The sequence below is a fragment of the Microcaecilia unicolor genome, chromosome 10, assembly GCF_901765095.1.
Source record: "Microcaecilia unicolor chromosome 10, aMicUni1.1, whole genome shotgun sequence".
Taxonomy (NCBI): domain Eukaryota; kingdom Metazoa; phylum Chordata; class Amphibia; order Gymnophiona; family Siphonopidae; genus Microcaecilia; species Microcaecilia unicolor.
Window position 1 is genome coordinate 2,674,500 of NC_044040.1, and position 24,764 is coordinate 2,699,263.

At 41.6% G+C, this 24,764-nt stretch overlaps 1 protein-coding gene across 2 annotated transcripts in view; it reads right to left on the reverse strand.

Moving 5' to 3' along the window:
• The window catches only part of SEMA3A (semaphorin 3A), a 321,151-nt gene that overhangs the window by 244,636 nt on the left and 51,751 nt on the right, over positions 1-24,764 (reverse strand). The window lies entirely within an intron of this gene.

Here is a 24,764-nt window from a genome sequence, read left to right on the forward strand (position 1 = left end):
ATATGGTACTTGATAGATAGCCAGTGGTGTTTAAGAAGCAGGGATACAGGGTCAAAGCGATGGGCATGGATGAGCAAATAGATTGAGGTAATCTGAACAGTTTGGAGTTTTTTTTTTTTGAGGGCCAGTGAAGGAAGACCAGCATATACAACATTGCAATAGTCCAGTTTGGATATTGGACAGTTGCACAGCTGCTGTCATCAAGATAATGGCAACAAGACTGAATTAGCCAAAGGGAGTGGAATCAAGATTTGGATACTGCAGAAATTTGTGATCCGAAGGCAAGGGCCATATCAAAGTAAACCCCAAGATACTTGAAGATGTCAACCAGTTGAATGGGAGATCCCTGAAAACAGGAAGCACTAGAGGGAAAGGACTAGTGACGGGTAACCTAAAGGGCCCACCATTGTCTAGGGTTTCAGAACCAGATGATGGATGGAAACCAATTGTCAATTTTATCCAAACAGCGTTTGGGTGAAGAAAAGTCAGGACTAGCAGGATTCTGGGGTGAGACTAGCAGGATATCATCCACAGATATAACAGCAAGTAAATCTCTTGAATCAGTAAAGCAAGTGGGCTAAGAAAAATGTTAAATAGTAGTGGGGACAAGACCGGACCCTGAGGGACCCCACAAGCTAGCGGAAGTGCAGTAGAGGACGAAGCAGGACGAGATATGTGAAAAGTCTTATTAATAAGAAATGAAGTGAACCATACCAGCACAGTCCCACTAATCCTCAGAGAAGCCAAGCGAGAAACCAGTAAGGAATGACAGACAAGGTCAAACTCTGCAGAAAGGTCTAATGACATCAGCAGAACGGCTTTTCCTTGATCAAGAGAAGAACAACAATCATTCAACAAGGGACAACATGATCAACTCAGTAGAACGTGTTTTATAGAAGCTTGTTTGAAAAGGGTGCAACACATTACTGCTACTACTATTTAACATTTCTAGAGCGCTACAAAGTGTACGCAGCGCTGTACAAACACAGAAGAAAGACAGTCCCTGCTCAAAGAGCTTACAATCTAATAGACAAAAAGTAAAGCATTTAAATTTAAAATATTTAAGCAGTCAAGCACAAGAGAACAGTCACAGAAGAACTGAAGATGTTGAAGGGTGGTCAGTGTGATTAGGTGCCTAATTAGTACATTAGTAGCCTCAGCATGTTGCGCGAGCTGCAGAAAGACACATCTTTCTAGTAAATTGGCTTAAAATGGCAGATTAGAGACAGGGTGAAAATTGGCAACAAGGGAATTATCAAGAGACCTGTTTTTCAGCAGAGGATGAATAACCGTGGTTTTCCAGCAAGCAAGGACAGACCCTGAAGAAAGGCTGTTAATTATAGCCCGAGCCAGAGGACCAAGGCCATATCTGGATTCAAGAATCAACTTAGAGGGTATCGGATCAAGTGAACATGTGGTCATAAGTACATAAGTACATAAGTAGTGCCATACTGGGAAAGACCAAAGGTCCATCTAGCCCAGCATCCTGTCACCGACAGTGGCCAATCCAGGTCAAGGGCACCTGGCACGCTCCCCAAACGTAAAAACATTCCAGACAAGTTATACCTAAAAATGCGGAATTTTTCCAAGTCCATTTAATAGCGGTCTATGGACTTGTCCTTTAGGAATCTATCTAACCCCTTTTTAAACTCCATCAAGCTAACCGCCCATACCACGTTCTCCGGCAACGAATTCCAGAGTCTAATTACACGTTGGGTGAAGAAAAATTTTCTCCGATTCGTTTTAAATTTACCACACTGTAGCTTCAACTCGTGCCCTCTAGTCCTAGTATTTTTGGATAGCGTGAACAGTCGCTTCACATCCACCCGATCCATTCCACTCATTATTTTATACACTTCTATCATATCTCCCCTCAACCGTCTCTTCTCCAAGCTGAAAAGCCCTAGCCTTCTCAGCCTCTCTTCATAGGAAAGTCGTCCCATCCCCACTATCATTTTCGTCGCCCTTCGCTGTACCTTTTCCAATTCTACTATATCTTTTTTGAGATACGGAGACCAGTACTGAACACAATATTCCAGGTGCGGTCGCACCATGGAGCGATACAACGGCATTATTGTTGGAATGTAATTGTATTTTACATGCATTGCCTGTCACCTATTATTTCTCTGTGATTACTCTGTGACCTCTGATGTGAATTACTTAGAGAGGTCACACAGCTATGCAACTTCCTGTGGGGGCAGATGCAGCACATGGAGCACATGGAGCTCATGATCTCTCCTAACCTGAGAGGATCTATGGTGGTGTGAGCATCCATTACCATCTAAGCACATGGAAGGAGCTGATAATACAAATGTATAGTAATATGTATATATATGCCTGTCTGATTATAATCTAACTACAAACTGTGAGTAAACAGATGTTTTGTTACTTCAACTTTAAAGTGACTCAGCAGTGAATTATTCAGGGGTGAATGAGAGAGAGATGAAGAAAGAAATTAACATTTCTAAAGCTGAAGCTGTGTGTACTAAAATCTGCTAATTATTTACTACAAATAATCCAACAAAAGGGTTATGGGCCCAGGTCCAGGAATTGAAAAAGAAGAGAAATATTACCAGGCAGAAAAAAAGGCCACATTTTTCTCTTAAGTTTTAAAGGAAAGATTCAGTCTGTCTCTCTCTCCCCCCACACAGCAGACAGAAGGCTAGGAAAATGGCTGAGGGAAGAAATTCACCATTGTTCTATTCTCTCAAGGTGCCTAAATTAACTGAGTTTAATTATCGGCAGTGGGAACTAAGATTCATGTGTCTCCTTCGAGCAAAAGATTAAATATATGCTTAGACCAAGACAGAATAGCTGAAAATATGGCTGAATGGGACAATGCAAACTATTATGTGAAGTGCATGCTTTTGGAAGCTCTCTCAGAAAAACAAGCCATATTAGTGGAGGGAAAAGATACACCAAAGGACATTTTATATAAACTGAGAACTATGTATGCAACTACATATGCAAAGCAGCAACCAATTTGGTTGGCAGAGTTGAATGAAACCAAATTAAGGGATAAAAGTAAATGTAATGATCACATTATGCATCTTATGTCTTCATTTCAAAAGTTAGAACTTTCTGGAATTCCCATGTGTGATGCATTGAAAAGAGCATTTCTTTTACCTCACTATCAAAGAAGTTTGATGTTTTTAGGTCTGTAAATGAGGCCATTGAAGGGCAATCTTTTGAACAGGCAACATCAAAACTAAGGCAGGAATGCATAATAAATGATTCTGAGGAGATGTGTTCTCAAAGCAAGTCAGAGAGAAATGAAACAAATTTCTTGGCAAAGAACAGAGGAAGGCGGAGCTATGGGAAAACTCCACCCAAGGGCAAGCTGATTTGCTACTCATGTGGAAAGGAGGGACATGTATCTAAATGGTGTAAGGAAACACAAAACACTCCCTCTAGCTCACCTAAGCCAATGGAACTAAAGAATTTTCAAACCAGGAAATGTATGAAGGACAAAGATAAACACAAGGGCTTTCTAATGGCAGAAAAATCTTTGACTATGGTAAATAATAATTCAAATGAAAGTACTTGGATTTTGGATTCGGGGAGCACATGCCATTTAACCAATTGTAAGAATTTCTTTCAGGAAATGTGTCCAGAGGAAGGTATTCTTAAAACTGCAAACGCAGGGACTGCTAAGATCCAAGCAAAAGGTATTGGATTCTTAAAATGCAAAGTGTCTAACGAAGTTAAAGAAATTCCTGTAAGTGATGTCTTGTATATTCCCCAAGCAGTTTGCAATATGCTTAGTGTATCTACATTAGATAAGAAGGGATTTGTGATTCATTTTGAAAACAGTAAGTGCACAATCTCTAAAAATGATGAAGTGTATGCTGAAGCTTTTATGCATAATGATGTTTATAAGCTGAACATTTCAGGTGAAGCCTCACATATGGCGCAAGTAAGGAAGAATGATGGAAAATGTAGTCCGGAAATCTGGCACCGCCGCCTGGGACATCGTGATTCTAAGGTGATCCAGGATCTTCACAGTGGGCAACTAGCCACCGGCATTCAGATAAGTGCAGATGCTGGCAAAATGGAGAAATGCATAGACTGTGTTACTCAAAAAGGTGTGAGACCCTCATTTCCTGCATACACAGGAAATAGGAGTAATAAAGTGCTGGACTTAATACACAGTGACTTATGTGGACCGTTTAATATCCCATCATTGGGAAATAACAGATTTGTGCTGATATTCTTGGATGATTTCTCTAGATATTGTGTGGCCTATTTGCTGAAAGAGAAAAGTCAAGTCACAGACATGCTGAAGAAATACGTAGCCATGGTGAGCAATAAATTTGAAAGAAAACCAAAGGTTCTTCAGACCGACAATGGTGGGTGAGTTCACTTCACAAAGCATGCGCACATTTCTAGAACAGGAAGGCATTCAACATATCACAACAGTAGCTTATACACCAGAGCAAAATTCTGTTGCAGAGAGAAAATTTAGGTCACTTGTGGAAATGACCAGATGTATGCTGTCAGATAGCAATCTCCCTAAAAGACTATGGGGGGAAGCCATTCTCACAGCAGTGTACCTACAAAACAGAATGCCAACTAAAGGCGCTGAGCGCACACCACATGAGACATGGCATGGTAGGAAGCCAAACCTGTCACACATAAGAACATTTGGGAGTACAGCATATGCTCATGTACCAAAGCAAAGAAGGCATAAGCTGGATTCCACAACAGAAAGGGGCATTTTAGTTGGCTATGCTCCAGGACACAAAGGATATAGAATTTTGAATCTGAAAACTGGCATTGTTGGCATAAGACATGTTACATATTTTGATGAAAACAAAAGGGTTGATAAAGGCTGGATTATCCCAGATGAGCCTTATCATCCAGAATATGAAACTAGAACCATAATAGACATGCCAGTGTATATAAATGCCATACCAAGGCAGATGTCTGAAAGCAACTCATCTGTATCTAACGAGGAAGCAGACACAGAAAGGATCATTGAAGAAGACAGTACAGTTGGAGAAGGGGAATCAATTGGAGAAGAACTCTCAGATTTAGAGGATGCAGAAAGGTCAGACCAACCTGTTGTCAGACGCTCATCCAGGGAAAACAAAGGTGTTCCACCCCCAAGACTGTCTTACCTAACAAAGTCAGCAGAAGCTCAAGAGCCCTTAACATGGGATGAGATTGAGAAAATGCCAGCAGAAGAAGCTGCTGAATGGCATAAAGCTGCACAAGAAGAAATTGATGCATTGGATAAAAATAATACTTGGATTCTTACAAAATTACCTCCTGGCAAGAAAGCTATAGGATGCAAATGGGTATTCAAGTTAAAAAGGAATGCACAAGGAAAAGTGGAAAGGTATAAAGCAAGATTAGTGGCAAAGGGATATCTTCAAAAATATGGAGAAGATTTTGATGAAGTGTTTGCACCTGTAGTGAAACACACGACAATCAGAACACTTCTGAGCATTGCAGTCTCAAAAGGCATGCAAGTCAACCACATTGATGTGAAAACAGCGTTTCTTCACGGAGATATAACTGAAGACTTGTACATGGAACAACCAACAGGTTTCATAAATACAAAACAAAGACAGCTAGTGTGTAAATTAAACAAAGGTCTTTATGGATTAAAGCAAAGTGCAAAATGTTGGAATGAAAAATTGCATGAAATATTGACAAATTTAGGATTTAAGCAAGGTGAAGCAGATAAATGTTTGTACACTAGGTGCACAAATGGACAATATGCATACATTTTAGCTTTTGTTGATGATCTGCTCATTGCAAGCAAAAGTGAGCAAGAGTACAAGGACATTGTAAAGTGTTTAAACCACAATGTTGAGATAAAAGAACTGGGTAATGTGTCATACTATCTTGGTATAGAAATTGAGAAACAAAATGATGGTTCTTATCTTCTAAGCCAGAAGCAGAAAATAAATGAGCTTATTGAAAGTTTAGGTATGCAAGATGCCCAAGTTGTAAGCACTCCCATGATCACTGATTTTCTGAAGGATGAAACAGTAAGAGAACCTTTACCAGATAACATCCAATATAGATCAGCCATAGGTAAGCTTTTATATCTAGCTACCACATACAGGGCTGATATAGCAAATGCAGTAGGAATTTTGAGCAGAAGGGTCAGCTCACCTACCAAATCAGATTGGACTGCAGTTAAAAGGATGGTAAGGTATTTAAAGGGTACCATTGATTGTAAATTAAAGATTTCAGCCAATAGTAATCCAAAACTAATATGTTACTGTGATTCAGATTGGGCAGGGGATCATTCTGATTATAAATCCACAAGTGGATATGTGTTTATGTATGGAAATGTACAAATTTCATGGGCCAGTCATAAACAAAGTATTGTGAGTTTGTCTTCTACAGAAGCTGAATACGTGGCCGTATCGGAAGCGTGCAGAGAACTGATGTGGATTGAAAAACTTTTGCTGGATTTTGGTATAGCTGAAAAGAGACCAATCCAGTTAATGGAAGATAATCAGAGCTGCATCCGACTGTCGCAGAATGACAAGGTTCAGTCACGCACCAAGCACATCGCAACGAAATACCACAACGTGCGAGAGTTGGCGAAAGAAGGGGTCATCAGTCTACACTATTGTCACACCAGTGAGATGACAGCTGACATCATGACCAAACCGTTACCCAGAGAACGTTTTGTGAATCTGCGTATAAAGCTTGGACTTTGTATGAATAAATAATTGCATGACAGTTATGCATGAGAAGGGGTTTGTTGGAATGTAATTGTATTTTACATGCATTGCCTGTCACCTATTATTTCTCTGTGATTACTCTGTGACCTCTGATGTGAATTACTTAGAGAGGTCACACAGCTATGCAACTTCCTGTGGGGGCAGATGCAGCACATGGAGCACATGGAGCTCATGATCTCTCCTAACCTGAGAGGATCTATGGTGGTGTGAGCATCCATTACCATCTAAGCACATGGAAGGAGCTGATAATACAAATGTATAGTAATATGTATATATATGCCTGTCTGATTATAATCTAACTACAAACTGTGAGTAAACAGATGTTTTGTTACTTCAACTTTAAAGTGACTCAGCAGTGAATTATTCAGGGGTGAATGAGAGAGAGATGAAGAAAGAAATTAACATTTCTAAAGCTGAAGCTGTGTGTACTAAAATCTGCTAATTATTTACTACAAATAATCCAACAATTATAACATCCGCGCACCTGGACTCCATACCCTTCCTAATAACACCCAACATTCTATTCGCTTTCCTAGCCGCAGCAGCACACTGAGCAGAAGGTTTCAGCGTATCATCGACGACGACACCCAGATCCCTTTCTTGATCCGTAACTCCTAACGCGGAACCTTGCAAGACGTAGCTATAATTCGGGTTCCTCTTACCCACATGCATCACTTTGCACTTGTCAACATTGAACTTCATCTGCCACTTGCACGCCCATTCTCCCAGTCTCGCAAGGTCCTCCTGTAATCGTTCACATTCCTCCTGCGACTTGACGACCCTGAATAATTTTGTGTCATCGGCGAATTTAATTACCTCACTAGTTATTCCCATCTCTAGGTCATTTATAAATACATTAAAAAGCAACGGACCCAGCACAGACCCCTGCGGGACCCCACTAACTACCCTCCTCCACTGAGAATACTGGCCACGCAATCCTACTCTCTGCTTCCTATCTTTCAACCAGTTCTTAATCCATAATAATACCCTACCTCCGATTCCATGACTCTGCAATTTCTTCAGGAGTCTTTCGTGCGGCACTTTGTCAAACGCCTTCTGAAAATCCAGATATACAATATCAACCGGCTCCCCATTGTCCACATGTTTGCTTACCCCCTCAAAAAAATGCATTAGATTGGTGAGGCAAGACTTCCCTTCACTAAATCCGTGCTGACTTTGTCTCATCAGTCCATGTTTTTGTATATGCTCTGCAATTTTATTCTTAATAATAGCCTCCACCATCTTGCCCGGCACCGACGTCAGACTCACCGGTCTATAATTTCCCGGATCTCCTCTGGAACCCTTCTTAAAATCGGAGTAACATTGGCTACCCTCCAGTCTTCCGGTACTACACTCGATTTTAGGGACAGATTGCATATTTCTAACAGTAGCTCCGCAAGTTCATTTTTTAGTTCTATTAATACTCTGGGATGAATACCATCAGGTCCCGGTGATTTACTACTCTTCAGCTTGCTGAACTGACCCATTACATCCTCCAAGGTTACAGAGAATTTGTTTAGTTTCTCCGACTCCCCCGCTTCAAATATTCTTTCCGGCACCGGTGTCCCCCCCAAATCCTCCTCGGTGAAGACCGAAGCAAAGAATTCATTTAATTTCTCCGCTACGGCTTTGTCCTCCTTGATCGCCCCTTTAACACCATTTTCGTCCAGTGGCCCAACCGACTCTTTGGCCGGTTTCCTGCTTTTAATGTATCTAAAAAATTTTTACTATGTATTTTTGCTTCCAACGCTAATTTCTTCTCAAAGTCCTTTTTTGCCCTCCTTATCTCCGCTTTGCATTTGGCTTGGCATTCCTTATGATCTATCCTGTTACTTTCAGTTGGTTCTCTTCTCCACTTTCTGAAGGATTGTTTTTTGGCTCTAATGATTTCCTTTATCTTACTGTTTAGCCACGCCGGCTGACGTTTAGTCTTTTTTCCCTTTTTTCTAATACGTGGTCCTTTTGACAGATCCAAGCACCTTCTCAAATAAAGGAAGGAAGGGTAAGGAAAAATGGGACCAAATTGAGAGTGACACAAGTGAAGTATCCTGAAAGGGAGGGGAGACAGGGGTGGTGGGCAAGAGAAGTGGCGGAGGGGAGGCTGGAAAACTGGAAGGAGGGACAGAGGAATCACTGGAGGGCCCAGAGACACAGGGAAGAAAGGAAAAGAATTGCTTCGGGCAGTAAGCGACCTCACAAATAAGGCGAGTGTAGTAGGTATGATGAGACTCTTGCTTGTTAACACTTAATTGACTACTTTACGTGTACATCTGCAATCCATGGCCAAATTTGAGCGACCTATGTAGAATCTGGGGGTCAGTGTATAGCGCCTAAGTGCAGTTACACAAATAACTGCAAACTGTTAACAATTAATGCCAATTAAGTCTAATTATTAGCAATTAAAACCAAGTAGCATCCACATAAAACAATTCCATTAGCTGCTATTCTTTAACTTGTATGCTCAATTTTGTACACTAGTTGAAGAATTAGGGAAGTGGCCTTCAGTACCAGTTAGTTCACATAAACATATTAAAAAGCAGTCATGGATTGGGGAGGGGTGTTTTTAAAACCTCTTATACAACCTTTCTGAAAATCCTGGACAGCCACTTATATGTCTAGTGACCAATATTCAGTCAGCGGCAGACAGTGTTTGTCTGGCTCCAGCACTAAAACCAGAAATTTAATGCCAGGCCTTGTATTGGATTTGGCATTGAATTTCCGTTTGTATAAAGCCAGCTAGTGTATGACCGGTTAAATTAATAGTCAGACTTAACCCGCCATTGCTATTTATGTGGCCCTATTTATGCGCTAAATCTAGCCGATTAGGTCTGAATATCGGGATCTAATTGAACTCCGCCCCCAGAACACCCCCAACATAGCCAGTTTTACGTTCAGTGCTAACCAGTCATTTTTAGAGAGTGCTGCTGAAAATGACATATGAAGACGTATGAAGAGAGGCTTGCTGACCTGAACATGTACACCCTGGAGGAAAGGAGGAACAGGGGTGATATGATACAGACGTTCAAATATTTGAAAGGTATTAATCCGCAAACGAATCTTTTCCGGAGATGGGAAAGCGGTAGAACGAGAGGACATGAAATGAGATTGAAGGGGGGCAGACTCAGGAAAGATGTCAGGAAGTATTTTTTCACGGAGAGGGTGGTGGACGCTTGGAATGCCCTCCCGCGGGAGGTGGTGGAGATGAAAACGGTAACGGAGTTCAAACATGCGTGGGATATGCACAGAGGAATCCTGTGCAGAAGGAATGGATCCTCAGAAGCTTAGCTGAAATTGGGTGGCGGAGCAGGTGGGGGGAAGAGGGGTTGGTGGTTGGGAGGCTAGGATAGGGGAGGGCAGACTTATACGGTCTGTACCAGAGCCGGTGATGGGAGGCGGGACTGGTGGTTGGGAGGCGGGAAATACTGCTGGGCAGACTTATATGGTCTGTGCCATGAAAAGGACAGGTACAAATTCAAGGTAAGGTATACACATATGAGTTTGTCTTGGGCAGACTGGATGGACCATGCAGGTCTTTTTCTGCCGTCATCTACTATGTTTCTACTGTATGTTACTATGACCAAATGAGTTAACCTGTTGGCGGCCATTTCTGGTCGGTAAACTCATTTTGAATATCAGTCAGATAAACTTTGCCAGTATTAATTGATATAAGGATACATTGTATTCAGATGTCTATAAGAAGGGACTAGGTCTTCCGGAAGTGTGGTCTGATGTTTCATGCACTGTTTTTCTAATGGCGTAACACAGATTTCTACAGCGGGTAACAAAGGCTCATGTAAACATAAACAAACTCTATCATATCTCCTGTGCATACTTCTTAGCTCTCACAAAAGTATAAGTAGCAGAGCATATCAAGTCCCTTCACAAGCAAACAAGACTGCAAGTCTGGACATCTGTTAGGCACCATTTTCCACTCTCCAGCTCCAAACATACCATGTCAAATCTATAAACCAAAAAAAGTTATGTAAGGTTTGTGGGAAAGTTAGAGATTTCAGGATAAATGTGGAAATCAGAGCAAGCCTCAGGCTTATATCACACTGAAAACTGGAACTATTTCTCAATAGTTCATTGCCATCTCTTGCCTCGGGGGGAGGCAAACAACCACGGCATTCAAAAGAAATGGGCACAGCTAAACATGGACCAATGACAGATATCAATTATCCAACACAGTGAAGCAAACTTCTCCAAATCAAGGCTCGGAGTCTCCTACAATGGAGAAGAGTCACTCCTGGGGTCACACTCAAGACCAAGAAATACCCCTGAAGGTCATATCCACCCCCCATACACAAACTCCACACCTTCCATAAAACCCACCCCCATCCCCCAAACAAGACTATTCTAGAAAAAGCAGATTATGTCTAAAGCCACTGCACAACTCCTGGCTTTCTTAGAATGACAGTACTTTATACATTTTTTACACTACTGTGTTGGCTGTGTGAACTGAACATGAACTCTACTGCCCCTTTCACCCTGTAGTACACTCCTGTGGCACTCTACTGCCCGATTCACCCTGTAGTACACTCCTGTGGCACTCTGTTCTTTTCACCCTGTATTACACTCCTGTGGTACTCTGCTGCCCTTTTTACTCTGTATTACACTCTCGTGGCACTCTGCTGCCCTTTTTACTCTGTATTACACTTCCCGTGGCACTCTGCTGCCCTTTTTACTCTGTATTACACTCCTGTGGCACTCTGCTGCCCTTTTTACTCTGTATTACACTCCCGTGGCACTCTGCTGCCCTTTTTACTCTGTATTATACTCCTGTGACGCTCTGCTGCCATTTTTACTCTCTATTACACTCCCGTGGCACTCTACTGCCCTTTTCACCCTGTATTACACTCCCATGGCACTCTACTGCCCTTTTCACCCTGTATTACACTCCCGTGGCACTCTACTGCCCTTTTCACCCTGTATTACACTCCTGTGGCACTCTGCTGCCCTTTTTACTCTGTAGTACACTCCCATTTCGTGGCACTCTACTGCACTTTTTACCCTGTAGAACATACCCATCCTGTGGCATTCTACTGCCTTTTTTACTCTGTATTACTTTCTCATGGCACTCTGTTTCCCATTTTACCCTGTATTACACTCCCATGGCAGTCTGCTACCCTTTTTACTCTGTTTTACGTTCCCACGGCATGCCTCTAATAATTTCAGAGAAGTTTAGAAGGCTTCCGAAGACCTTTTCGTTTTCTAAATCCTTTGGACCAGAAGCTAGCATGAGACATGGTTATGTTTGTTGTCTATATTGTGGGTTGTGGTTTGTATCCTGGTCACATGGGACCTGATATTTAAAATGATTTAAAAAGCCAGGAAAAACTCCTGGCGACTTAAATCACTTGTCCAGGGCTAACAAGGGAGTGCCACTGAAAATGCCCAGTTAGCATTCAAGCCAAACCTGAGTATTTTGGGGGTGCTCTGGGGGTGCAGTCAGCACTTACTCGGTTAAGATCACTGCATAAATAGGACCACATAAAACACAGTCCTATCTTTATACGGTTCTTCATAGCTGGTTAAGTGCCAAATATTGCACTTAACTGGCTTTTCAAGCTGGTAGGTGTTGGAAGGAATTTGCAGAGATACATTTGTTCTCTCACACCCATTTGATATTTAGGAAGTCAGTCAAGACCTTGTTATTTTGGAAATTTATTCTACGAGACAGTTTTTAATTTAACTTGATTTTCTTTTCTCCCAGATGATTGTTCTGGCTCTTTGCTCTGTTACGCTCTTCGAACTGCAAGATGTCAGTGGGATACAAGACCGGATGTTATGTTATATTTTAGCCAACTACCTATACTCGGAAATTCAATGCCAGAGCTTGGATATGGCCTGGAAATGAATGTCTGGCTATAACACCGGCAGCAGTCAGGAAAAAAATATTTTATACTTGTTTTGCTTTAAGTATGTTTGAGTATTGCTTTCCTGCCTTGACCTGCTTTGATTTGGCAGTTTATCAAGTTTCGATCAATGAAAAATGATAAATGAGATGCCATAGGAATCTGAGCTGTGATTAAACAGGGGGTGAATTCCGATTCTCTTATTACTGTTAATACTTTTTGTCCTTATGGTCAGATCTTTCAGTTCATGGTGGTGTAAATATAACTGATGGGTTTTCTATGTTCTTATTTCAAAGAGTTGTTTTATTGGTTTATATCATGCACATTGATGTTGAGTGGCATATTGGAAAGGACATCGTCCCCTGGATTCTATCCAGATGTGCACAAAGTAATTAGTCATTTGGGTGCTAATAACCAATTACTGGTTAACTGGAGTTAATTTTCAGTAATTTGGACTTTCACATGTTATCTGCATATGCACTATTCCATACTGCTGCGCAACCAAAAGATCTTGCAGCAACTCAAAAGGCGGCGTGGCCATGGGAGGAGCATGGGTGGATCTGTGGTGTTCCAAATATTTAGACGCAGTGCTATAGAATTCCAGGTTATTTGCCCACCTTTCATGCTAGGATTTGTAATAAGCTTCACCTGGCATAAGTCCCCACATGCAAAGCTGGGCTTAGGAATCCGCTCTAAACCCTCAGCCCGGAGCTCCTTTTACAGAACAGCGTTCAGCGCAGACTTTCTCCGGCACCTAAATTTCAGCATCATTTACTGAATCTGGTTCTGACATTCTACAAGAACATAAGAATAGCCATTCTGGATCATACCGATGGTCTATCTAGCCCAGTATCCTGCTTACAATCCAGGTCATGAGTGCCTGGCAGGATCCCCAAAATGAGCAAGATTCCACATTGCCAACCTCCAGGGATAAGCAGTAGCTTTCCACATCCTCCAGCAATGAGTTTCAGAGCTTAACTATGCGTTCAGTGAAACACTATGTTCTCCTATTTGTCATTGATAAGGCACACAATAATGCTGAAAGAGGGTATGGAATGGGTGGAGACTCTGCGTACCATTAGCATGGGGTTTTGACTGTATATTAACTGAACAGTTACTACATGTCCAGAGGAATAGCTAAGTGGCCTGTAGCTTAGCGTCTATTTTGCGCCTAACTGAGCATGAGGATTTATGCCTACCGAAGGCCGGTGTAAATGGTGGCACCCAACTCATGGTAATTAGGTGCGCAAATGCAGGGATTCTGTAACATTACACCCAAATTCTGCAAAGGCCCCCTTCCCAAGGCCACGCCAAGAAATTTAGGTGGACATGTTATGGAATAGGGTGTGAAGCAGATTTGTGCCTAAATCTTAATTAATGCCAAGTGCTTGTTAACTCCAATAATTATCACATAATTGACTAGTTTACATGTGAATCTGGGATCTGTCCTTAAATTGGGCAGCCTGTACACAATCCGTGGATTGTCTGTGGCATTTTCCATGTTAATGGCCTGAGCGTGTCAACATGCTAGATAGGATTTTCTAATCACGTAAACCTACGTTATACATTGGAATTTACTCTGATATTAATAAGCTTCCTGTTTCGTCTTCCAACCTCTGCACCATCCTTTCAAACCTCTACGATTTGCCTCTTTGAACGAACTGAATATTCATCTTCTCTCCTTGTTCATTTAGAAGAATGTAGGGCTTCCATTTTTTTTTTTAATATTGCTGGACATACTGACTTCGTCTTTCAGACCAGTGAGGAATCTGGACACAAAACAAAAAACCTCTGAAGATCTTTTAGTTTTAATAAGCCTTTGGTAACAATAATATTTGATATCTTGTAATCAGGCTGCAGATGTTACTTGAAATTTTCTCGTTTGCTTGTCTTTCATGTCCTTTATGTATATTTATTTGTACCCTGCAAAGAACAGTAGATTGAAATTTATTGCATAACTAAAATAAATTGTGAGGCTGAGAGAGATTTAGAAAGAGAAATAAAATGTAGGATAATAATAATAATAAAAAAGCTTTAGTAGAAAGAATCTAATTCAAGATCCTTTGTATGAAAACAAACAAAAATGGATGAAAATATCAATAGAAATTAAAATCGGGGTGGGGGGGGGGACTTTGTCATGCTGCAAAATCGGAATAATGTGGGAAAGATGAATGAACGTTAAAGGGAGGCAGGAGTCGTTAGCATGACCTCTCTGACAGGTAAAGAAAGCAGACCCTGCTGCCCCCTCCGATGCTAATGAATCACTCTGACAGAGGGGTCAGAACATCTTCTACCTCCCCCCCCCCACCCCAATCATGGGTGCTTTACCCCTCATCGTTCAGTCTTTACATTCTAAAAGACTTTCATGCAATTCTTCACCAAACCATGCCTGTAGTTATTTTTTTTCTTTTACTGAACGATATCTCCAATGTTACATAAAAAACAATTATTTTCCTAAAACATTGCTAGGGAGGGGAGCAGGTTACTTGGAACACAGGAGAAAGACATCTGTCATCTCTTTAAACTGAACGTGGCTGGCGTTTCCAATGGTTCTCAGGAGATTTCTCACAAGCAATTTCCCACTACTCTGAGCTGTTATGCCCTCATTAACTTGAACATAATTCTTAATCATTAAAATTATTAAAGCTTTCAAAGAACTCAGCATCACATTTCTCTAAATAGGTGGCTTACTTTTCTTTGTCATAATTGCAATAAAATAAATGAGGGAAAGAGGTTGAAGATATCCTAAGATATCGCCGAGGTTAGAAATATGTCTTATAGAGGTTTTGGCGTGTAGACTCTGTACTGCATTTGTTTGTTTTAATAATTGTGTATGTTTGATTTTGTATATTTCTGAGAACTGTGGATAGAGCAGTTTATATCTATTTTAAATAAATACATAAAGTAAAGTATCCTGGTTGTTGCTAAGGATGTGTTCCCAATAAATAAATGATCAGTTCATTTTGGTTTCTTAGGCGTTTTATCCTGAGTTTTGGACTTTTTTTCAGTTTGTTTCACACATGTCTGTTAAGAAAATGTTATTCATGCACACAAACTTTGAATGCATCATGTATCTATGCGGGTTAAGTACATAAGTAATGCCACACTGGGAAAAGACCAAGGGTCCATCGAGCCCAGCATCCTGTCCACGACAGCGGCCAATCCAGGCCAAGGGCACCTGGCAAGCTTCCCAAACGTACAAACATTCTATACAATCAAGCCATTGTGACATCACTAATGACATTGGCTCTTATTGGTGGAATGAGCCACTATGACATCACAATAGGTTAAATCACTGCTCTATGTAATAAAAGTGAGCCAAGTAGAGGACATAAGTACATAAGTAATGCCACACTGGGAAAAGACCAAGGGTCCATCGAGCCCAGCATCCCGTCCACGACAGCGGCCAATCCAGGCCAAGGGCACCTGGCGAGCTTCCCAAACGTACAAACATTCTATACATGTTATTCCTGGAATTGTGGATTTTTCCCAAGTCCATTTAGTAGCGGTTTATGGACTTGTCCTTTAGGAAACCGTCTGACCCCTTTTTAAACTTTGCCAAGCTAACCGCCTTCACCATGTTCTCCAGCAACAAATTCCAGAGTTTAATTATGCGTTGGGTGAAGAAAACTTTTCTCCGATTTGTTTTAAATTTACTACACTGTAGTTTCATTGCATGCCCCCTAGTCCTAGTAATTTTGAAAAGTGTGAACAGACGCTTCACATCCACCTGTTCCACTCCACTCAATATTTTATATACCTCTATCATGTCTCCCCTCAGCAGTCTCTTCTCCAAGGTTGTCTGAGTTAAACTATTCGTAGCAGCGGCTCACCTCATACTTTTGGCTTGCATATATGATAAAGCAGTGGCGTACCAAGGGGGGGGGGCAGTGGGGGCGGTCCGCCCCGGGTGCATGCCGCTGGGGGGGGTGCCGCGTGCCTGCCGGCTCTTTGTTTTCATGCTCCCTCTGCCCCGGAACAGGAAGTAACCTGTTCCGGGGCAGAGGGAGCATGAAAACGAAGAACCGGCAGGCACGTGGCACCCCCCCCCCCCAGCGGCGTGCACCCGGGGGGGTTCTTTGACGGTGGGGGGGGGGGGGGGCGTTGCGCATCGGCGATCCGCCCCGGGTGTCAGCCCCCCTAGGAACGCCACTGTGATAAAGTGACTCCTCTTTTGGTAAAATTGCACTGGCTCCTTGTACTGGCCTGGATTCATTTTAAGATTGTCTATGGTTTAGCACCTTCATATAAGTGTAATCTGCTACAATTATATTCTAGTATATATAAGGTTCGGGATAATCTACAATTGCTTTTTCCTACTCACAATTTTTTTTAATATGTTTATTAAAGAAAAGTTTGACAACAGAACAACATTTGAAAATTACATTTTATCCCCTTCAGATTCCCTCCCATCCCCCCTTACTTTTACTTCTTGTTTTAGTTATCAAGCAATGCTGATTTAGAATGATCTACCATTAGATAGATCCAAAACTATTGATGGAAGTTTTTACATGTTTGAGTGTTCTAACTGGACCTTCTAAGAAGGAATGTGTAACCTCATTATTATTTTATTTGTCTTCTGTTTTATTATCATCTACATAACATCCATATGGATAATTGCAGAATATAAGTAAATTGACTTTATGGGCCTAAATCATAACAGGTCTCCTATGTGAAAAGTCCACAAAGGTGACTATTTTAAGCCGTTCTTATAAAGGCAAAATAGGTTCCCAGGTTCAGGTCCAGTACTATCATAGTGGGTGACGGCAGGTAAGGAACGATATAATCCATTCAGTTTGCCCGGTATGGTTGCTAGGGCAGTTCCTCCTAGGCAGCAGTCTACGACAATTGGTCTAATGGACAATTGGTCTAATGAGACATTTGGTCTAAAATCTAATCGGGTTGAAATATAAAAGGTTGATGATAATCTTTAAGCTATCGTATACAGTAATTTGACAGCAGAATATCTACTTTCTCTTTTGACAATGCTTTTGCTCACGCCTTGGTAACAGCTTGTTGTGTCATATGATTTAAACACATCTTTTGTTATCAGTCAGGTTTGCTCAACCACTTTAAATACCAAAGAACCCCTAGTGTCCTTTGAGAAGGCCTACTGAATACCATTCTCTAAAGTAGGTCTTTATCTTAACACTTTTCATGTGTTTCATGGCGTGCCACATCAAAGGCGTGAGACTTCATAGCACATTTTCACCTTTATCTCTACTATTAGACCACTTGTCCTTTAGATGAATTAATAATTAGAAGGACATCTTGGACCAGCTGACCATTAGTCAAAATGTAGAATTGTATCAATTGCCATTAGATCAATTTCTCCCTGAATAAACTCTGATTAGACAAATTGTACCAAACTGGCCAGGAGGTCTAATTCCCCCATGCCTGTTTTCATTTTGAAGGGGCTGTACCTTCCACATAGGTCACTTTCTCTATAGTTTCATAGGATAAGCACAACAGTTGTGTCACAGCTGTTTTTGCTCTGTTCTTGGTTTCCATCCTCCTGCTCTTTAGGGATCTCCTGTGTTTATCCCACTGTTTTCTGGATTTCAGCATCTCCCTCAGGAAGGCATTCCAAGCATCCAACACTTTCCATGAAGAAACATTTCCTGAGGCTGTTTTTTATTCCATCTCTTTCTAGCCTTATATCATGTCAGTTAGTTCAAGAGCTTCCCCTTATTTGAAAAATGCTTGTTTGTTCTGTAATACCTTTCAAGTATTTAAAAGTCTGTACCATATCTCTTCTATCCCTCCTAGAGTATATACATATATAGCACTTTGTCTCTTCTCATCTGTCTTCTGGAGGAGATCTCTTACCATTTTGATTGCTTTCCTTTATACTGACTCCAGCCTCTTCATGTCTTTACCGGGATACAATCTCCAATACTGAACACGGTACTCCACTCCAGTGTCATTATCATCCCTTCCTTCTTGCTGGTCATTGCCCACCCTATGTAGTCAAGCATCCTTCTGGCTTTGGCTACTGCCTTGTCACATTCTTTCACCACCACCTTCTATCTTCAGACACTAATACCCTAAGGTCTCTGTCCTGGTCTGTGCACAATAGCCTCTCCTTCACATACTGCTTTCTTGGGTTTTTGCAGCAAAAAAAAAGCATTACTCAAATTTAATGTAAACTGACAAGTGTTTGAACAGTCTTCAAGTTTTTATAGATCACTTCTCATTTTGTCTATATCCCTAGTGTGTCCACTTTGTTGCAGATCTTCATGCTATCCACAATAAATAAATAAAATTCCTTTCTAACCCTTCAGAGATATCACTCACAAAAACATTGACTAGATTCAGCACTAGAGCCAAGCCCCTGTGGCACTCCACTACTCACCTTTCTTTCCTTTCACTATGGGGTCCTTTTTACTAAGGTGCACTGAAAAATGGTCTGCGGTAGTGTAGACCTGTTTTGGGCCTGCGCAGAATTATTTTTTAGCACACCTACAAAAAAAATGCCCTTTTAAAATTTTTGTCGAAAATGGATGTGCGGCAAAATGAATATTGTCTTGTGTACATTTTGGGTCTGAGACATTACCACAAGCCATTGACCTAGCAGTAAGGTCTCACACAGTAACCGAGAGGTAATGGTCTATGTGTGTCAAATTCCACTTGACGTGCATAGCCGCTGCGGGTCAGAAAATGGACGCGCGCCAAAATTGAAATTACCGTAAGGGCAATGCGGTAACCGGGCGGTAACTCCAATTTGGCGTGCATAGTCACCTATGCGGCTTAGGTGTTCTATGTTCTGTTGTCTGTCGGTCAACCAATTTATAATGCACTGACTGAACCTCAGAAGACTCAATTTATAAATCTCCTACGAGAAACTGTAAAGGTAAGGGTAATGCATTTGATATATTGCCTTTCTGTGGTACGACCAAAGCAGTCTGCGATCTTCAGATTAAAGGACACCTCAAGATGGAAGGAGCCCTCTAGCTCAATTCCTGCAGCAAGGCTCACACCCAAAGCCTTAACCACTACAGCCACTTCAGCCATCTGGGGTAGCACCTGCTGAGTTTTGGAGGAGGGGGGGAGTGGTCCAAACTAAATCTAGGAGCCTCCTTTCCTCTTCCCCATATTGGATAAATTCTATGAAAAACTTCACCAAAGGTAAACAGTTGGAGCTCAACTCAACAAACACATCCTACTTAGTCGGCGGCATCTTGCCTCTTCCATTACATTGATTTTTGATGCACTAAGGAGGCCATTTTCAAAGCCTTGCACATTCGCACGCAAACTTATATTTATTTATTTTAGTCATTGGGATTTATTAACCGCCTTTACGAAGAGATTCAATGCGCACATGTGTAAATACAGAATGCAGCTGCTTAGTGGAGATGGCCCAGAGTGCACAGTTATAATAGGGGATAGGAGAGATCAAAAATGATACATCTAGCTCCCATCTTATAATGAGAAAACATGCATCCTTCCAACAGTTTCTCTGTTACTCATGCATTCCTTTCAGACATTAATGAAGTTCTGCAAAATGTTTGGTTTGGTCAGGGCTTCAAACGAGTGATCGAGGCTGTGATTCTGGTTAACCTCTCAATACACTTGTAGGTTTTAAGATGTAAAATTTTACATTCCGGGACCTCACTGCTTAATTGGCTCTTGTATGTATAATTGCCAGCAAGTGGATATTTCTAGATATATTTAACAATAATTGTGGAAGATGCCAGATGCAGCTGCTCTTTCAGCAGGTCAAGGTTTCCGAAATCGCTGTTCCCACTGTATATACACAGCAATTACACCATATGTAGAAGAGAGACATTCTAGACTATTTCCCAATGTCCTTATACCTGTTTTACCAAAGGCTCCACACTTAAATGCAGGGAGAATTGTGACAAACCTGATTCAGATGTTCCATTTCTTGCCTTAATGTCTTCTGCTAATACTGCTTTAAAATTTTAAGGCATGTTAACAAACCGAATGCCTACTCACAAACATCACCACCCTAATTCTTGCAATGCCTTGCAATGATTTAAAAAATATTCTTATTAAAAAAGAATTACTAGACAGATATCTTATTTTCTATACTCTCATACTGCTTAATTATTCCCATTACTTTCATAACTAAGTATGATAAATCAAGACAGCACGGATTAACGAAATCTTAAACCTGAGATGGGTCCAGCAAAGCCAATTTTAAACCACAGGACTGATTCTCCAAGTTTAAGTGGTGACTTACAGTATCTCACTTTGACAGTTGCGTAAGAAGCTACTGCTTCCTCTGTAATTATATTTCTGCAGAGGTTGAAGCTAACGAGAAAAAAAAAAAAAGTTGGAAGGACTGGAAGAAAAAGATGAAAATACAACTGTTAAGAGGAGACAAAGCTCTACTGCTTGGGTTAAAGAGGTGGATACACTACTGTAGAGGCAAAACTCCGGCACTGTACTGAACAGCACTCGAGAACGACTCCCTAATTCACTGGTTCCCAAACCATGTCCTGGATTGGTCATTGCTGGAAACAGGATACTGGGTTTGATGGACCTTCAGTCCAGTGGCATAGCTAAGGGGGACCTTGGCCCCCCTGGTTTAGCTTTCACGTGGCATGAGGGGAAGGAGGGCAGGCAATGTGCAGAGAACATTGGAGAAAGGTTCAGCTGGTGGGGGTTGGGGTCTTCTGCCAGCTAAGGTATGTGGAATTATGGCGGAGGTTGCAGCAGGGAGGCGGGCCAAACTGTGCCCCTCCCTACTTTAGGCTCCAGACCCCCCAAACGTTGAGGTCTGGCTATGCCCCTACTTTGGTCTGTCCCAGTATGACAACACTTCTGTTCTTATGTTCTCTGCTGTTCTAGAACATAGTACTACAGATGCTAGACTACCTATCCTCTGCCTTTTTAGAACGCTGTGACTCTATAAATCATAAGAACCAAGAAGAGAAGGGATGGACTAAAGAAGTTCCAGCAGTCAAATATAAAACATACTTTTCTACTGACAAACCACCAACTTAAAAGGACCCGACCCGGGGCCATGTTTCAGCAGAGAACAGCCTGCTTCAGGGGTCAGAAATGCTCTGTCAAGTGCATTATGGAGTTGAAAGATATTATTGTAACAGAATACAATTGTAGCAGCAACTGTAAAGGAGTAAAGGAGTGGCCTAGTGGTTAGGGTGGTGGACTTTGGTCCTGGGGAACTGAGGAACTGAGTTTGATTCCCACATCAGGCACAGGCAGCTCCTTGTGACTCTGGGCAAGTCACTTAACCCTCCATTGCCCCATGTAAGCCGCATTGAGCCTGCCATGAGTGGGAAAGCACAGGGTACAAATGTAACAAAAATAAAATAGATACTATTGGAGATTCTACATGGAATGTTGCTACTGTTGGAGGTTCTACATGGAATGTTGTTACTGTTGGAGATTCTACATGGAATGTTGCTACTATTGGAGATTCTACATGGAATGTTGCTATTCCACTAGCAACATTCCATGTAGAAGGCTGTGCAGGCTTCTGTTTCTGTGAGTCTGACGTCCTGCACGTACGTGCAGGACGTCAGACTCACAGAAGCAGAAGCCTGCGCGGCCACATTGGTGATCTGCAAGGGCCGACTGAATAGCAACATTCCATGTAGAATCTCAAATAGTAGCAACAGTGGCCTAGTGACTAAGGTGGTGGACTTTGGTCCTGAGGAACTGAGTTTGATTCCCACTTCAGGCACAGGCAGCTCCTTCTGACTCTGGGCAAGTCACTTAACCCTCCATTGCCCCATGTAAGCCGCATTGAGCCTGTCATGAGTGGGAAAGCGCGGGGTACAAATGTAACAAAAATAAAATAGATACTATTGGAGATTCTACATGGAATGTTGCTACTGTTGGAGGTTCTACATGGAATGTTGCTACTATTGGAGATTCTACATGGAATGTTGCTACTGTTGGAGATTCTGTTGCTACTATTGGAGATTCTACATGGAATGTTGCTATTCCACTAGCAACATTCCATGTAGAAGGCTGTGCAGGCTTCTGTTTCTGTGAGTCTGACGTCCTGCACGTACGTGCAGGACGTCAGACTCACAGAAGCAGAAGCCTGCGCGGCCACATTGGTGATCTGCAAGGGCCGACTGAATAGCAACATTCCATGTAGAATCTCAAATAGTAGCAACAGTGGCCTAGTGATTAGGGTGGTGGACTTTGGTCCTGGGGAACTGAGTTCGATTCCCACTTCAGGCACAGGCAGCTCCTTCTGACTCTGGGCAAGTCACTTAACCCTCCATTGCCCCATGTAAGCCGCATTGAGCCTGCCATGAGTGGGAAAGCGCGGGGTACAAATGTAACAAAAAATAAAATAACTGGAAGTCACCTGAAAGATGGTCAATAGACTAAATCCACTGCTAGTCTCAAGAATTCGGGACCATAGTATTAGTGGACCATGTTATAAGTCTAAACCACTTCTTCTAATCCTGATTTAGACAATACCATACTTAATTTGAAAAAAACTATAGTAGGCTGGAACTCTGGCAGTTACAATCATTTCCCTATTGATCCAGTTTTGTTTCATCAGCCAATTCAAATTGTGGACTCCTTAAGTATCTTGGGCTAATAACAGATTACCAACTATCCTTTACTGCACAAGTTTCGACAGTAGTAAATATAGGTTGAAGTTGGCACAGGACAAGAAAACCTATTTGAACTTCATTTGTTAACAGATCTGTTCATACTGTTCTTGCTTTATAACTGTCTCAAATTGGTCGGAAGATAAATAAATGTTGGCACGTCACCGGTGAATCGTAAAAGACTACAAACTCTTCAGCATTCTGCTAGCCGCTTCCTGTGTTGGGGGTGCACAGTGGGAAACACATGCAGGCCTTATCTCGTGGAATTATTTCCAACCCCTAAGTCTATGTCTGTTTTTGGTAATCTATGAATGTGTGTGCGTATCTCAGTGTCTATGTATCTATATGTGTACCAAGTATACATAGGTAGTATCACTTCATACCTTATGCTATGAGTTTATCCTGTTGGGCAGACTGGATGAATCGTTCAGGTCTTTATCTGCCGTCATCTACCATGTTACTATGGGCCCTGTTTACTAGGGTGCATTAGTGTTTTTAGCGCGTGCTAAAAATTAGCATGCGCTAACCGTGTAGGTACCCATTGGAATATTATGGGCGTCTACAAGGTTAGTGCACGCCAACGCTTAGAATACGCTAAAAACGCTAACGTGCCTCTAGCTTAGTAAACAGGGCCCTGTGTTATGTTACCACATGCAGAGCATCTGTCTTTCTATGACTGGGAGAGGGGAGGCACAGCCTGAAAGGAGCAATTCTCTAATCTCTACGTCAGAGTGTAGCTTCTAAAACTCTTTCTCCCATAGAAATGCATTGGGCCATTTTTTTTTTGGGGGGGGAGGGCTTTTCTGTCCAGTCTTGGGTCCAACCCAGTGCATTTTAAAAATTAATGTATCCTTTCGCTCTGTTTTCCCAGATGATGTGATATTAAGTTTTCAAAATTATTTCACCTCAACTATATCATCTTGATTCTAAATGCGCAATTTCTTTACTACTTTCCATTGGCTTGATGGTTCCCAAATGAACTCACTGATTTTGTAGAAGTTTATCAAATTGTATTTCAAATCTCTTGTTAATACTTTGGGTTTGTTTTTTTTACAGTTACTGTCACTCTGATGCATTTGCCTATGCGACATACAGTACATGTACTTGGCACATGGCTTTGAGGTTGATCAACATATCTGCTATTTCTTAGTAATGTAATCTTTCTATAACCTGTTATTGAAAACGACCAGAGATAAAGTACAATGAGAACGAACGAACCAGAAAAGCAATGCTAATGCCTGTTCCAGTTTCCAGTCCTTGTCAAGCAAAGGAAATATTCTAGAAAGAAAAACTTGTTCAAGAAGTTAAATGCCGTGGAAGTGGAAGCTTCTCTAACACTTAGGGACGCTGCGGGATTAACTTTTCGGATGTGCTTTCCGTTACTGGTGCCACCACATCCTTAGCAACACTCATCACAGACAACTTCGCCTGAGCCTGGGGGATTACATTGATTGTTTCCAAAAACAGTCATTCTATTTGTATGACACCTTCAGGTCTCTTGATAAGCTTTTGTGCTCTAGACTGTTGACACTGTTAAGCACACCTGAGACAGAAGATAATAGCAAGATGAAGCTAAAACAAGCGTAGAAATAAAAGGCAGTACATCTGAAAGGACAGCAGAAAAGAACTTGCTT